Source organism: Lathyrus oleraceus, chromosome 5 (assembly GCF_024323335.1).
Source record: "Lathyrus oleraceus cultivar Zhongwan6 chromosome 5, CAAS_Psat_ZW6_1.0, whole genome shotgun sequence".
In the NCBI taxonomy this organism is placed as follows: Eukaryota; Viridiplantae; Streptophyta; class Magnoliopsida; order Fabales; family Fabaceae; genus Lathyrus; species Lathyrus oleraceus.
In genome coordinates, this window is record NC_066583.1 from 637,417,476 (window position 1) to 637,435,655 (window position 18,180).

The following is an 18,180-nucleotide window of genomic DNA, read 5'->3' on the forward strand; positions in this document are numbered from 1 at the left end:
AACCCCACAATATAGATTATTTTCCCCCAAATGCTAAAACTATCTAAGAACTCACCTAGTAGAAGAAGATGATGAAGTTGTTGATGATGAAGATGAGATGATGAAGATGATGAACATTTCCATCTTCTTCCTTCTCTTCTCCTCTTCTTCCTCTTTCTCTTTTCCTCTTTCTTTCTCTTCTTTTTCTCTCTCTTTCTTTTTCTTTCTTCTTTCCTTTCTTTTCTTCTTTCTGATATATCTTCTTTCCTCTTACCTACCACCCCTCTTCTTATCCACTTCTTCTTTTTCCTTTTCCACCACACGTACCATATAATATATAATGTATAATATTAAGTAATAACAAAATATCCCAATTGATATTTCATCCTCCATCCAACACCAATTGACCAATTATTAATGTTACCAAAAATGTCCTCTCTTGTAATTATTAATATTGGTCTGTCTCTTTATTAATAATCAATCTCTTCAGAGTTCACCGGTTACTCTATTGGTCCCAATTGACAATATTTAGAGCACATAGGAGCTCCAATTGTTACAAATGATAATAGATAATTTACATAGGAATTCAATTGATCTCAACTGACAACTAATTGAGCATTTAAGGGAATATGGGATATTACACTCAAAGTTTCAAAGTTTAAGTTTCATAGTTTTTTATGATATAACCTTTACGGAATTTTATCTTAAGAATTTTTTTCTAACTATATCATGAGAGATCACAATGATCTTTGTAAGTCATAGTAGATAAATACACTGGAGGGATACTCGAATAAAATTCCGTACCTTCATCAGATCGGGCTTTGAAAAGTACCTTATACCCAAGAAATTGTCTTTATGCAATACTGAAGAATCAAAACATGTAACTCATGCAAAAAAAGTTATCCGATGGTGACACCAAGGTATTTAATATCTCATCCATATAGGCTTCAATAAATTTTTCATATGACCCTAACTTAAGTTCCATAGCATGATTCGTTATAAGATCATAAATGTAATCATGACCACGAAAGACTTGTCAAGCCTAAAAAAATTGAAATAAACTACATCGCAACTCTGTCGATCCTATCTTGACAAGTTACTGGTAGAATCATATTCAAACCTTAGAATGGTAAGCATCATTAGATAACTAAAAGTTATCCATCTAACAAGACCGTTGAATTAATTAAATAATCCTATGAGACAGTTGATGGATTTGTAACTGGAATAAAATTCAAGAGTGTTGAGTACAACGGGAGGTCACCCTTGTCATCAAATCAAATAGTCGTTGGTAACGCCTCCAAGAAACTTTTGATCACATGAACGATTAGACCCATAAACATAAGCTCCACAAGAATAATTTTAATTGAAGAAAATTCTAGTACTAAAGAATCTTTATATTGGTCAGTTCGAGAGGTGTGCTTGGTCACAACTAACACGATGATGGAGACCTCCACATCCCACTCTTAAATATCATCTAACATATGCACCGTGTGGTAAGAATAATTATCATAATGCTTAGGGTCTTAAATATCTAAAACATCACTATAAATTAATACTACAAATGAGTACATACTTTTTAAAGTTAACCCTCATAGTTACAATTTAAATTGATTTAATCGTCAGAGTGTTTGAATGTGCACCCTCACCCAGCATCTTCCGATCTTCAGAAATAACGAAAAACATGAATTCTTCGATTGATCAATAACACCCACCATTACTCGGCGATAATGGTCCACGAAAGACAAAAAAATATCCAGCGATAAACATCATTGGAAATATTTCATTCAAGAGATGATTTATTCTTCCAAGCATGACGACGATTATTGTCTAATCAATTATTTACTTTAAAAACATCGTAAGTTTTCTTTGAATTATTAATTTTTTTCTTTGGAGAAAAATATTGTATTAAATTTCACGAGAATACCTTTTCTCATATTCATACATAAAAATATATAATTGAAGTTATTAATGCATGAAAACATTTATGGTAGCAAACAAGAAAATTTTCATTTTTTAAACAATTATTTATTTTAAATTAAATATAGTAAATTTTATGTGAGTTATTTGCTATTTTGTTTTTAAAATGTATTGTATATAATGTACTAACGCCCACCGTGGGGCTCGAACCCACGACCACAAGGTTAAGAGCCTTGCGCTCTACCAACTGAGCTAGACGGGCAATACGAGCTCGGCTTGAAAGACTAATATTTGAAATATAATTCTAGTATTTATTATTATTACTAATTGTATTATTTCTAATTTGAATGCTCATCTTTTTATTTTTCAAATTTCGAAAGATTTAAATAACATGCGGTTATAATTTTAATTAGAAATGTGTTGAACATTTCCTTAAATAGAAATTAGTTAATAAAATTTTGTGTGTACAATTCATATGTTAAAATACACGTATTAATATGAAAATTCAAAATTCCGACTCTCAATGTAACAACCCGTATAATATATATCTAGAATAATATCATACAAGTGTTAAATTTTGGTACTGTCACAACATAAGTGCCTAATGGCATCAATATATATACATGTCCAAACTAAAACATCAATGGAACATGTCATACAATAATGCCTAAACAATAAAAATCTAAGAACTATGTACAATATCTTCATTGCACATAACTCCACAGCGGAAGATCATAATGAACAGCAACCCTTGAAACATCCATAACAGTTTCTCTTAGATCCAACCTGTAAAGAATACCTGAATAATAACAACAATGATGGGATGAGATAATAATCTCAGTGAGTTCTCCTATCCTATGGGTCCACTCGGCTCTACAGGGTATTCTAATCGATATTCAACTCATATCCAACTCAAGTCAACAAGGGAACGAAGACTTGAACGATGGGGAACTAACTTGCAATTGTATGGCAACATGCATCTGAGTTCTCATAACTCAACCACGATCATTATTCAGATCACGAAACATCAATTCCCGATCGGACTTACGTCTAAGCCAGCCTCGGTTCATGCATGCTCGTATGATTCGACTTTCGCGGTGGATATCCGTTCCCCCTATGGGACTTAAACCCACTATTGAGAACCATCACTCGTATGGGACTTTACCCACTTTGAGTCTCTTTCACCGTATGGGCCTTATCCCACTTTGGTGTCCACCTTTCCCCCATGTCCGCCATGGTTGGGGCTCAAACCCATTTGAGGCTCGAATCATTGGTCCCACATCCCAATGCTTACTCATCTAAGCATACCACAAGAGATGTGTACCACCACAGAAAAACATACATTCTGAATACATGATCGGTTCCATAATCATTGGTTCCACGAACCATAACAAATTCATCAATCATAGGTGACTTCATTCACCATAATACACAAATAATAATATGGCATGTTCCATACAATGCGTCTCATTCTCAATCATGGCAACAATTTGTCCACGACCTCACATAAGCGTCGTACGAATGAATACCGTATTCTCATACATGTATCTCACATGTTCCATAACCTAGATTATCTTTCTAAGCTATTAATCAAATTATTCTTCTAGGTTCCCTCACTCATCTTTGTAAGGTTTTTAATCATGTTATTTCACCTTCCACATAACAACAATATGTAATTTTCATCATGATAAAATTCATGGCATTTATAAATCACATAATATTTTATAACATGGAACAATAATAATAGCCCTTTACGTTATCTTTCTAACGCATCCGGCCGTGTCCAAAACGGAGGTATAATACTCAATTAATTCATCAATCTATCTTAATCAAGATTTAGATTAATATTTATTCATTGCATAAGCATTCAACAACAACCTCTCTAGCCTAGTGGTAAGGCGTTAACCGGTTACCTCATACCGTTAACCGGTTAACACTGTAAAAAGAGGAAAAATTCCAATTTCAAATTAATTCTCTCAGTAACCTCTTTCCTTAAATAACTACTCTTTTATTTTCCTTTCCATATACCATTTTTACCTACTATTTCAACATAACATGATTTTTCAACACTATCATGGGTAGGGAGTATGCACACAACAACTTTATCCCAATTTACACAAACCCTAACCCCACAATATAGATTATTTTCCCCCAAATGCTAAAACTATCTAAGAACTCACCTAGTAGAAGAAGATGATGAAGTTGTTGATGATGAAGATGAGATGATGAAGATGATGAACATTTCCATCTTCTTCCTTCCTCTTCTTCTCCTCTTCTTCCTCTTTCTCTTTTCCTCTTTCTTTCTCTTCTTTTCTTCTCTTTCTTTCTTTTCTTTCCTTTCTTTTCTTCTTTCTGATATATCTTCTTTCCTCTTACCTACCACCCCTCTTCTTATCCACTTCTTCTTTTTCCTTTTCCACCACACGTACCATATAATATATAATGTATAATATTAAGTAATAACAAATATCCCAATTGATATTTCATCCTCCAACACCAATTGACCAATTATTAATGTTACCAAAAATGTCCTCTCTTGTAATTATTAATATTGGTCTATCTCTTTATTAATAATCAATCTCTTCAGAGTTCACCGGTTACTCTATTGGTCCCAATTGACAATATTTAGAGCACATAGGAGCTCCAATTGTTACAAATGATAATAGATAATTTACATAGGAATTCAATTGATCTCAACTGACAACTAATTGAGCATTTAAGGGAATATGGGATATTACATTCTCCCCCCCTTAAATTGAAATTCGCCCCCGAATTTCCTTCACTCAACGAACAAACAAATTTTGAACCAACATCTTAGACCAACGCTTGACCTCTCTTCAATTCCAAGTCTCTGACATACTTATTCTTCTACTTATCTTTGTTGACAAATTTTCTTCTTTCATGAACTCTTGAAACTTCTTTATTTCCATCACAATCTCATTCTAATATTGGATTAACATTTAAACTTGCTCTCACTTAATTCCTCTTATATACCACTCAACATCAGTGGGTCACTTTCTTCCCGGAAACCATGACTTCCCTTCCTTGTACTAAGTTACACAAAACATAATTATAACATCTTATCTTGACTTGGTTAATCAATACTCATTAATTCTTCATAAGAAAATTTATTGATTCCTTAACCACACAATATTGACTACTCTTCCCTTATTATTCCTTTAACAAATGTGACAAACTTGTAATCCATCTACCGGTAATCTCATCAACTTCACTTGATCTGATAATGCATGCTACAAGCCTCTACTCCTACTAATTCACTTTTCCCGTACTACTCCAATGAGATAGAACCATTAGCACGAGATCGTCTTACTCTCATCCTTACCTCCATTCTTACGAGTTACCATCTCCATGATCCCCATAGACTTGATTGAGCTCTTTCATCCATCACCTTCAATTATGCTACTCTGACTCCAACAGTGGAACACTTGGGGTTCCTAGGCACTATTGTTTAGCTAACAATCTTCAAAGAAACACACTTACCCTTAGAGTGCCTACTGTCCAAAATGGTACTAGAACCTTACCAACTTCTATTAGTAGAATAACTTCCTTGGTGACTCACAAAAGTGTAGAATAAAACCAACACTCTTCAAAAGATAGGTATCCAGGAGTTACATTGTTACAACCATAAAACATAAAACATCCAAATTCATCATAGGTTCGATGTAGCTAAACCAAATTAGTTTGACAATATCCGGTCCTGGTTACTATATTCCATATCAAATCCTCTCATAGGGTTTTGATTCATTCAACATTTCTCCCGACACATGATCTCGACCAAGACAATGTAACACCATCAAGGAACTTTAAATCATCAACAAAACACCACTTCTAAGGAACTTAAGCAATCTAGAACGTAACTATGAGTATCCATACACCTCATAGAGTCACACAAAATATTCCATACCACATCTAGAGATAACATTTCACTTTGTATCCAAAATCATCCACCTCAATCATTTTGTCCCATCTTCCATAATCTTAGCTCATGCTCTTACTAACATACCATCCGAGTTACATGTTTAACCGTAGGAATAACTGATTCTCGTTCCTCCTTGGAAGTATAACTCATGAATCCCTCCAATACAGTAAAGTATCATCGTACACATCCATTACCACTCTCAGGGAGTCTACATCTAAGGCTATGAATCCCAATGAATCAATCAATTTCATACCATGACCAACCACTTCACACCTTATCAATATCTATACCACATACCTAGCTAATCTCTTCTAGATCACCACTTAGTAGATCTCTTCCAAATTTGTTCCTTATAGTTATTCATAATCATAATAGTGGTACTTCCCATACTCACTTAAACTGAGTATGGTCTACCAAGTTGGTTTTCCCACACGTCTGACTTCCATGGTATCTCCTCAGATGACACACTATGCACTACACCTTCAGAAATCCCAATTTCAAAACTACTAATCTGACTTGTGGGGACTTGTAACTCCATCTTCAATTTGTACATCCACAACGGTACACTTATGACATTTAGGACATCCTTAGCTCCAACACGGTGTGAACGTTTATACTCCGCGACTAACCAACCAACCAAATACTTCTCAAGAAGATAAATCATCAACTAAACTTCTTAGAATACAAGACTCACTGCTCAAAAAAAATGTATGTTACTTTACATCCATCTCAAGACAAGGAATCCATTACACTTACTTGTGACCATAATACTGCTATCACACACTTCTCTTAACACCAAGGTTTAACTTCCTCTATTCCACTATGTAACACCCCAGACTGCTTTCAGGATTATCAACTAACCCCACAAATCAACACGGGTCTTTTCAACACGTTTTGTCCTCACTCGCACGCTTTCCAGGAAACTTCCCAGAAGGTCACCCATCCCAATACTACTCCAAGTCAAGCACGCTTAACTATGGAGTTCTTATTGGTTAGGATACCGAAAAGAAGATGCATCTTGTTGATATAGGTAGTACCAATTAATCCTTACAAGCCTTCTTTCAACCGTGTAGTCTCATACCTGCATACCCTCAGGATCCCTCTCATTCCAATGTGAATTCGGTTTTTCTCTTAGAAGCTGCTAGGAGTGTCTCATTGTAATGCATCGACAACCACTCCATCACCCACGGATGTTACATGTAACCACTCTTCGGCCTCTCCGGCCTCGGGTGTTACACACTACATACTCTAGAAATCCTCGATGTGAACAATCATCAACTACACGCCCATAACTTTGTCTTAATGAATCTTAATGGTCCCATTGTGCCTTTATCTAAAATATGCCCCATTACAACAGTTGTATTGCAACATCCACATTACTTCCGCACTCGGTGTTCACTTGTCTTCCCATGGTAATTCTCCCAGTTCCAATTACAAAACCATTCTACTAGACGTCCTTAAATCCAACTTAATTGCTCTTATCCTCAACCAGTTCTCATACAACCAAAAACCCACTGGAGCTTCCATTACTATATAATGTGCGCTATCTGCCTCCAACACAAACTCTTATAATTGATCTTTAGGTAACTCATCATTCCATAATGGTCTCTTACTAACACTGAACCGCTGACGAGCTATCTCAAATCCGATTTCCCTTCTAAAACTGAACATACTTGGTTTATCTTCTAACCTCCATTTGATCCATACATGTTTCACTTGGAATAGGTGTAACACCCTTCTACCCAAACGACATATTTAAATAGATTATTAGAGTACAACATGTAGAAGAGTGTACATTTCTTACAACATAACAATTATCGCATCACAACATAAAACATATTATTTATTTTATTAAAACTTCGCAGCGGACAACAATATTAATATTATCATTCATCATATAACAATTCATAATAATGGTTCAACATTATCTCAACAAAACATCTCAACATGTTAGTCATCATAAACAACGTAAATAATAATCAATTATCTATCGAATCCCATAACCCCGGTGTCACATGACCAGAGCATTTGACTCGACTCTGTAGAATAACTCTACACTTATTCTTCAAACCTCAACAATAGCTACTCCTCTTTATCTGCACATTGCTCATCATAGATGAACATAAACACATGCAGAAGGGGTGAGAATTACATTATTAAATAATAATATAACGACAGAGATATAAACATAAATATATTTCACATATGCCAACACAGCTCATCATAATCATCATAATCAACATATTCATGAACATCAACAAAACAACATATCAAATGCAATGCACACACCCATGCATGACTCAACACGACTCGGTATACCCATTTTTGTGACCAACTACAGGATCACCACTCCCAGATTCATCACCATAGAATCCGAGTTCCCCGCAAGGAACCAAGCCTCTCAACAAGCCCGGAGTCAACAACATCATTGGAACTCAGTCCGTTCATCACTAGGCGCCGGCCTTTCATGAATGCATGCACACCAAGCATGCATCATAATCAACATAGCAACAACAGCATCATATCGTCATGTTATCATCATCATTAACACATTCTATCACAAAAGCATATCACATCATGCCACATAATCAAACACAGTATTATCACACTCTACTAATATCTATACCACTCAAAGCAACGGGAATTGATCCCTCGTATACCATGCATCAGCTAAGTTACCTCGCTCAGCCTAAACAACCAAAAACTGCACAACAACAGCCCAGGAAAGACCACAAGTCTGCCCATACGCGTATTGCCTATGCCCATACGCGTATTGCCCACGCCTGACCAAATCCATACGCGTATTGCCCATGTCCATACGCGTATGCTACGCGTATCACATTCCCATACGCGTACCAACAGAGACCAAAACACGTTCAAAACATCGTCTTCCTCATCCATACGCGTATTGCCTAGTGCCATACGCGTACCAGCAATCTCATACGCGTATTGCCTAGTGCCATACGCGTATGACCAGAAACCAGATTTCCAGATCTGCAATGGCTTTCTCTGCTACGAGATCTATCCAAATTCATCCTTCCACCGTTCCAATTTCACACAAAATCACTCATATCATCTAATACAAATAGTCCCCTATTCGATTTCACAAATCCTAACATCATTGCATATAATTTCTACGAATTCCTTCGATTAAAATCCCAATTTCGTTCATCCAATATTTCACCATTTTCAGCATATTATTGTTTAATAAGGTTCAGACCCCTTACCTCTTTGGATTGAAGGAAGCTCTGAGCAATCTTTGGCCTTTTCCTCTTCCTTCTCTTTCTCTTCAGCGTTTCTCCCCCTTTCTCTGACTCTGAGGCAAAACACGTGAAACCACCTGAGTCCTCACTTTGGCCTCTTTTATCCAATTTCCACTTTTACCCTTCCACTCTTCATATTCCATTTATTTTATTTATTTAATTATTATTAAAATAAATAACATCTATAATAATAATAAAAATAATCCAATAATTCAACTTTATTTAATTAAATTAATAAAATAATATTAACTCAATTAAATAATTCTCTTATTTTAATCGGGGTGTTACAACTCTCCTCCACTAAAAGAGTTTTCGTCCTCGAAAACATACCTCAAGTAAATAGAGCCGGATACGACTCCTTCATCTGATCTTCACGCTCCCAAGTCAAGCTCTCACCAGCTGGACCTCCCCAAACAACTTTCACTAGAGCAATCTTCTTACCTCTCAGGGTCTTCTCTTCTCGGTCATCTATCCGAATTGGCAACACCTCAACGGTCAAATTATCCCTCACCTGGATATCATCCAACTGAACAACATGCGAAGGATCCGCAATATATTTTCTCAACTGAGATACATGAAACACATCATGCAGATTAGAAAGCGACGGCGGTAAAGCTATCCGATACGCCACTTCCCCAACCCTTTTCAAAATCTGATACGGACCCACAAACCTCGGAGTAAGCTTTTTAGACTTTAAAGCTCTACCCACACCTGTCGTCGGAGTAACTCTCAAGAACACATGATCTCCCTCTTGGAACTCAAGTGCCTTTCTCCTGTTATCATGATAACTCTTCTGACGACTCTGAGAAATCTTCATTTTCTCCTGAATCATCTTAACTTTTTCAGTCGTCTGCTGCACAATCTCAGGTCCGAGTACAACACTCTCACCTGATTCATACCAACACAATGGAGTTCTACACCTCCTACCATACAATGCTTCATATGGAGCCATACCGATACTAGCATGAAAACTATTATTATAAGTAAACTCCACCAACGGCAAATAACTATCCCAAGAACCACTCTGCTCCAACACACAAGCTCTCAACAAATCCTCCAAGGATTGGATAGTCCTTTCAGTCTGACCATCAGTCTGAGGATGATAAGCTGAACTCAACCTCAACTTAGTCCCCAACGCTTTCTGCAAACTTTCCCAAAATCTAGAAGTAAATCTGGGATCTCTATCAGACACAATACTGGATGGAATACCATGCAGCCTCACTATCTCCTCAATATACAACTCTGCCAACTTCTCTAAAGAGTGATTAATCTTCATCGGCAAGAAATGCGCCGACTTAGTCAATCGATCCACAATCACCCAAATAGAATCATTACCTTTCACCGTCCTCGGCAATCCCGTCACAAAATCCATGGAAATGCTATCCCACTTCCATTCAGGAATCTTCAAAGGTTGCATCATACCTGCCGGTTTCTGATGTTCAATCTTTGACTTCTGACAAGTCAAACAGGCATACACAAACTTAGCAACATCTCTTTTCATACCAGCCCACCAAAACAACTTCTTCAAATCTTGATACATTTTAGTTGCACCTGGATGGATGCTCAATCCACTCCTATGGCCCTCTTCAAGAATACTCTTTTTCAATTCAGACACCTCAGGAACACAAACTCTACCTTTAAATCGCAGGATGCCATTCTCATCAATCTCAAAATTACCACCATTACCCTGGTTAACCATAGTAATATGATCAACTAGAGCGACGTCAACTTGCTGACCATTCCGAATATCTTCCAGAATTCCACTAGTCAACTTCAGCATACCCAACTTTACACTATCAGCGGAAACTTCACAACCCAAACTCATATCACGGAACTGTTCAATTAACTCAAGCTCCCGAACCATCATCATAGACATATGTAGAGACTTTCTACTCAGCGCATCTGCAACTACGTTAGCCTTACCGGGATGATAACTCAATTCAAAGTCAAAATCCTTCAGTAATTCTAACCACCTTCTCTGCCTCATATTTAACTCTTTCTGATCAAACAGATACTTCAGACTCTTGTGATCACTGAACACTTCGAATCTGGAACCATACAGATAATGCCTCCACATTTTCAACACAAATACAACAGCTGCAAGTTCTAGATCATGCGTAGGATAATTCCTCTCATGAACTTTCAACTGTCTAGAAGCATAAGCTACAACTTTACCATTCTGCATCAAAACACCACCAAGACCCATCAAAGAAGCATCACAATAGACCACGAAGGACTCACCAGGATTAGGCAAGATCAACACTGGAGCACTGGTCAACCGCCTCTTCAACTCAACAAAACTCGCTTCACAAGCGGCATCCCACACATACACTTGACCCTTCTTAGTCAACTGCGTCAACGGCAATGCCAACTTAGAGAAGCCCTCAATAAATCTGCGATAATAACCAGCTAACCCCAGAAAATTGCGTATCTCAGTAGCAGACTTCGGAGTCTCCCACTGTAATACAGCATCAACTTTAGCAGGATCAACAGAAATCCCACCACTCGAAATCACATGGCCAAGGAAACTCACTTCCTTCAACCAGAACTCACATTTAGATAACTTTGCATATAATTTCTTTTCTCTTAACACCTGCAAAACAATTCTCAGATGTCCTGCATGCTCTTCTTCCGTCTTAGAATATATCAATATATCATCTATGAACACCACAACAAAATTATCAAGGTACGGATGAAATATACGATTCATATATTCCATAAACACACCTGGAGCATTAGACACACCGAACGGCATCACAGTGTATTCATAATGACCATACCTCGTACGGAAAGCAGTCTTCGCAATATCATCTGACTTCACTCGGATCTGATGATAACCCGACCGCAAATCAATCTTACTAAAAACATGAGCTCCAACCAACTGGTCCATCAAATCATCAATCCTCGGCAATGGATACCGATTCTTGATAGTCACCTTATTCAACTGCCGATAATCGACACACAACCTCATCGTACCTTCTTTCTTCTTCACTAACAATACTGGTGCACCCCAAGGAGAAACACTTGGACGCACAAACTTCTTCTCAAGCAATTCTTCAAGTTGCTTCTTCAATTCAACTAATTCAGTTGCCGACATTCTATAAGGAGACATCGACACTGGACTCGTACCTGGTACTAAGTCAATGGCAAATTCGACTTCCCGTTCTGGAGGTAATTCACTTACATCCTCCGGAAACACATCCTGAAATTCACAGACAACAGGCAAATCTACACTCACCACTTTCTTATCCGATTGTAGAGACGCAAATAAAGCGAATATCTGAGCTTCATTTTTCACAAAATCCCCCACCTGCTTAGCAGATAGAAATCTTGCCTCATCATTCTCACCAACTTCAGAAAACCGCACCGTCTTCCTATAGCAGTTGATAAACACGCCATAGAATTCTAGCCAATTCATTCCCAGAATAATATCAATTTGGTGCAAGGGTAAGCACACCAAATCAACCACGAACTCTCTCTCAAAGATCGTCAACTGACAACCTCGACAGACCACAGAAGTCTTCACAGAACCATTAGCAGGAGTATCTATCACCATACTTCCGCCTAGGGACGACATAATCACACCAATCCTGGTCGCACACTCATACGAAATAAACGAATGGGTAGCACCAGTGTCAACAATAGCAAGCAATTCAACATTATTAATCAAGCAAGTACCTTTAATCAGATTATCTTCTTTAGGAGCTTCAGCCCCACTCAGAGCAAACACCCTACCAGTAGTATGAGCTGCAGTAGCCGCCTTCTTCGGTTTCGAGCACTGCGAACTGATATGGCCTTTCTCGCCACAATTAAAACATGTCGGACCAGCATCCTTACATTCCGTAACTTTATGACCAGCCTGACCGCATCGGAAACATCTCAGCACTTTCTTGGTACAGCTATCAGCACGGTGGCCTGGCTCGCCACACTTGAAACATTTACCAGCTACGGGAGATCCTCCCCCACTTGGCTTCTTCGCATCTACCACTTTCTGCTTACCTTTACCACTCGGAGATGCATAAGGACTACCACGATCCTTATTCTTCTTCTCACTAAGACTCTTGTAGTGAGCAGTCCTAGCCTTGCTATCTTCATCAAATATCCTGCACTTATTAACCAGCGTAGGAAACCTACGAATCTCCTGGTAACCAATGCCTTGTTTGATCTCGGGACGCAACCCGTTCTCAAACTTGACACACTTGGATTCCTCAGCATCAGCATTATTATAATGAGGACAATACTGCACCAGCTCCTCAAACTTCGAAGCGTAATCAGCAACAGACATGTTACCCTGCTTCAGTTCTAGAAATTCCATCTCCTTCTTACATCGCACATCGGCAGGAAAATATTTCTCTAGAAAGACCGTCTTGAACCTTTCCCAAGTCATCTCAGCACCTGGTACTTCAATTCTCTGGCGAGTGTTATCCCACCAGTTTTCAGCCTCTTCAGATAACATATGCGTACCAAACTGCACCTTCTGTGCTTCAGTACACGTCATCACCCGGAAAATCTTCTCAATTTCTTTCAGCCAAATCTGAGCACCATCTGGATCATAGCGCCCCTTGAATGTAGGAGGGTTATTCTTCAGAAACCTTCCCAAATTCCTTAACTCGTCGACCGGCGGATTCTGCTGCGCCTGCATAGCCTGCGCCATAGCAGCCAAAGCCTCAGCAATCGCACGGTCATTTTCTCCAGCCATACTCTGCACGACACAACTACAACCGTTAAATATCGACAGTGTCATTTACACCAATCGACCAACAGGGAAAACATCACATTATGACTCGACTGGACTGACCATGCTCTGATACCACTAATGTAACACCCTTCTACCCAAACGACATATTTAAATAGATTATCAGAGTACAACATGTAGAAGAGTGTACATTTCTTACAACATAACAATTATCGCATCACAACATAAAACATATTATTTATTTTATTAAAACTTCGCAGCGGACAACAATATTAATATTATCATTCATCATATAACAATTCATAATAATGGTTTAACATTATCTCAACAAAACATCTCAACATGTTAGTCATCATAAACAACGTAAATAATAATCAATTATCTATCGAATCCCATAACCCCGGTGTCACATGACCAGAGCATTTGACTCGACTCTGTAGAATAACTCTACACTTATTCTTCAAACCTCAACAATAGCTACTCCTCTTTATCTGCACATTGCTCATCATAGATGAACATAAACACATGCAGAAGGGGTGAGAATTACATTATTAAATAATAATATAACGACAGAGATATAAACATAAATATATTTCACATATGCCAACACAGCTCATCATAATCATCATAATCAACATATTCATGAACATCAACAAAACAACATATCAAATGCAATGCACACACCCATGCATGACTCAACACGACTCGGTATACCCATTTTTGTGACCAACTACAGGATCACCACTCCCAGATTCATCACCATAGAATCCGAGTTCCCCGCAAGGAACCAAGCCTCTCAACAAGCCCGGAGTCAACAACATCATTGGAACTCAGTCCGTTCATCACTAGGCGTCGGCCTTTCATGAATGCATGCACACCAAGCATGCATCATAATCAACATAGCAACAACAGCATCATATCGTCATGTTATCATCATCATTAACACATTCTATCACAAAATCATATCACATCATGCCACATAATCAAACACAGTATTATCACACTCTACTAATATCTATACCACTCAAAGCAACGGGAATTGATCCCTCGTATACCATGCATCAGCTAAGTTACCTCGCTCAGCCTAAACAACCAAAAACTGCACAACAACAGCCCAGGAAAGACCACAAGTCTGCCCATACGCGTATTGCCTATGCCCATACGCGTATTGCCCACGCCTGACCAAATCCATACGCGTATTGCCCATGTCCATACGCGTATGCTACGCGTATCACATTCCCATACGCGTACCAACAGAGACCAAAACACGTTCAAAACATCGTCTTCCTCATCCATACGCGTATTGCCTAGTGCCATACGCGTACCAGCAATCTCATACGCGTATTGCCTAGTGCCATACGCGTATGACCAGAAACCAGATTTCCAGATCTGCAATGGCTTTCTCTGCTACGAGATCTATCCAAATTCATCCTTCCACCGTCCCAATTTCACACAAAATCACTCATATCATCTAATACAAATAGTCCCCTATTCGATTTCACAAATCCTAACATCATTGCATATAATTTCTACGAATTCCTTCGATTAAAATCCCAATTTCGTTCATCCAATATTTCACCATTTTCAGCATATTATTGTTTAATAAGGTTCAGACCCCTTACCTCTTTGGATTGAAGGAAGCTCTGAGCAATCTTTGGCCTTTTCCTCTTCCTTCTCTTTCTCTTCAGCGTTTCTCCCCCTTTCTCTGACTCTGAGGCAAAACACGTGAAACCACCTGAGTCCTCACTTTGGCCTCTTTTATCCAATTTCCACTTTTACCCTTCCACTCTTCATATTCCATTTATTTTATTTATTTAATTATTATTAAAATAAATAACATCTATAATAATAATAAAAATAATCCAATAATTCAACTTTATTTAATTAAATTAATAAAATAATATTAACTCAATTAAATAATTCTCTTATTTTAATCGGGGTGTTACAATAGGCAACCATGTCCTCGGGTCTCTCCTTAGACTTCACCACTACCTTAGGCTCCCAACAAAACTGAATGTCCTTATCCCTCAAGTCTTTAACCACTTGCAAGGTACCATTTCAAATACATATATATTCCATTAAGTACTCTCGTTCTTCCAAAATATTTTAGTGGCCTTAGAAACTGAAACACTGATACACTACCTCACTTCCAAACCTTATGACATACGTGTAACATAACCATCCTTTCTACTTTACCCTACGGAATTATTCATAATACTATTCCATATTATTGAGTATATCTTACTCCACTAACAAATTCACTCATTCCTCAAAATTCTGACAATTCATCCAATAGAGGTCCTCAACTTCTTAACTCTGTTAACACCGCAAAATCGCTTGGATGATACACTACTCTTCAATCCCATAATACCCAAATCATAACTCCTCTGAAACTTCAACTGGGCCATCAAGTTCTCCTTACTTTCTAACTCTTGGCTTGAGCCTATTCTCAAAGCACAAGTTCTACCCACACTTCGGAGTCCTCGTGGTCGCTCAACCATGATCCTACCTACCATGCACATAACATTAGGTTGATCAGGCCCAATACTATATACAGTGATATTAAGAATCATGTTGGCTAAACACACATATGAGGCAGGAATAGATTTACTTATGATGTTTCAAGGCTAGGTCGAGAATCGACCTGCTCTGATACCAACTGTAACAACCCGTATAATATATATCTAGAATAATATCATACAAGTGTTAAATTTTGGTACTGTCATAACATAAGTGCCTAATGGCATCAATATATATACATGTCCAAACTAAAACATCAATGGAACATGTCATACAATAATGCCTAAACAATAAAAATCTAAGAACTATGTACAATATCTTCATTGCACATAACTCCACAGCGGAAGATCATAATGAACAGCAACCCTTGAAACATCCATAACAGTTTCTCTTAGATCCAACCTGTAAAGAATACCTGAAAAATAACAACGATGATGGGATGAGATAATAATCTCAGTGAGTTCTCATATCCTATGGGTCCACTCGGCTCTACAGGGTATTCTAATCGATATTCAACTCATATCCAACTCAAGTCAACAAGGGAACGAAGACTTGATCGATGGGGAACTAACTTGCAATTGTATGGCAACATGCATCTGAGTTCTCATAACTCAACCACGATCATTATTCAGATCACGAAACATCAATTCCCGATCGGACTTACGTCTAAGCCAGCCTCGGTTCATGCATGCTCGTATGATTCGACTTTCGCGGTGGATATCCGGTCCCCCTATGGGACTTAAACCCACTATTGAGAACCATCACTCGTATGGGACTTTACCCACTTTGAGTCTCTTTTACCGTATGGGCCTTATCCCACTTTGGTGTCCACCTTTCCCCCATGTCCGCCATGGTTGGGGCTCAAACCCATTTGAGGCTCGAATCATTGGTCCCACATCCCAATGCTTACTCATCTAAGCATACCACAAGAGATGTGTACCACCACAGAAAAGCATACATTCTGAATACATGATCGGTTCCATAATCATTGGTTCCACGAACCATAACAAATTCATCAATCATAGGTGACTTCATTCACCATAATACACAAATAATAATATGGCATGTTCCATACAATGCGTCTCATTCTCAATCATGGAAACAATTTGTCCACGACCTCACATAAGCGTCGTACGAATGAATACCGTATTCTCATACATGTATCTCACATGTTCCATAACCTAGATTATCTTTCTAAGCTATTAATCAAATTATTCTTCTAGGTTCCCTCACTCATCTTTGTAAGGTTTTTAATCATGTTATTTCACCTTCCACATAACAACAATATGTAATTTTCATCATGATAAAATTCATGGCATTTATAAATCACATAATATTTTATAACATGGAACAATAATAATAGCCCTTTACGTTATCTTTCTAACGCATCCGGCCGTGTCCAAAACGGAGGTATAATACTCAATTAATTCATCAATCTATCTTAATCAAGATTTAGATTAATATTTATTCATTGCATAAGCATTCAACAACAACCTCTCTAGCCTAGTGGTAAGGCGTTAACCGGTTACCTCATACCGTTAACCGGTTAACACTGTAAAAAGAGGAAAATTTCCAATTTCAAATTAATTCTCTCAGTAACTTCTTTCCTTAAATAACTACTCTTTTATTTTCCTTTCCATATACCATTTTTACCTACTATTTCAACATAACATGATTTTTCAACACTATCATGGGTAGGGAGTATGCACACAACAACTTTATCCCAATTTACACAAACCCTGACCCCACAATATAGATTATTTTCCCCCAAATGCTAAAACTATCTAAGAACTCACCTAGTAGAAGAAGATGATGAAGTTGTTGATGATGAAGATGAGATGATGAAGATGATGAACATTTCCATC

The 18,180-nt window shown here is 37.9% G+C and overlaps 1 non-coding gene across 1 annotated transcript; it reads right to left on the reverse strand.

Moving 5' to 3' along the window:
* Positions 1-2,085: 2,085 nt before the first annotated feature.
* TRNAK-CUU (transfer RNA lysine (anticodon CUU)) lies at positions 2,086-2,158 on the reverse strand. The gene has a single exon. It is a non-coding gene; the product is annotated as a tRNA-Lys (tRNA).
* Positions 2,159-18,180: the final 16,022 nt, after the last annotated feature.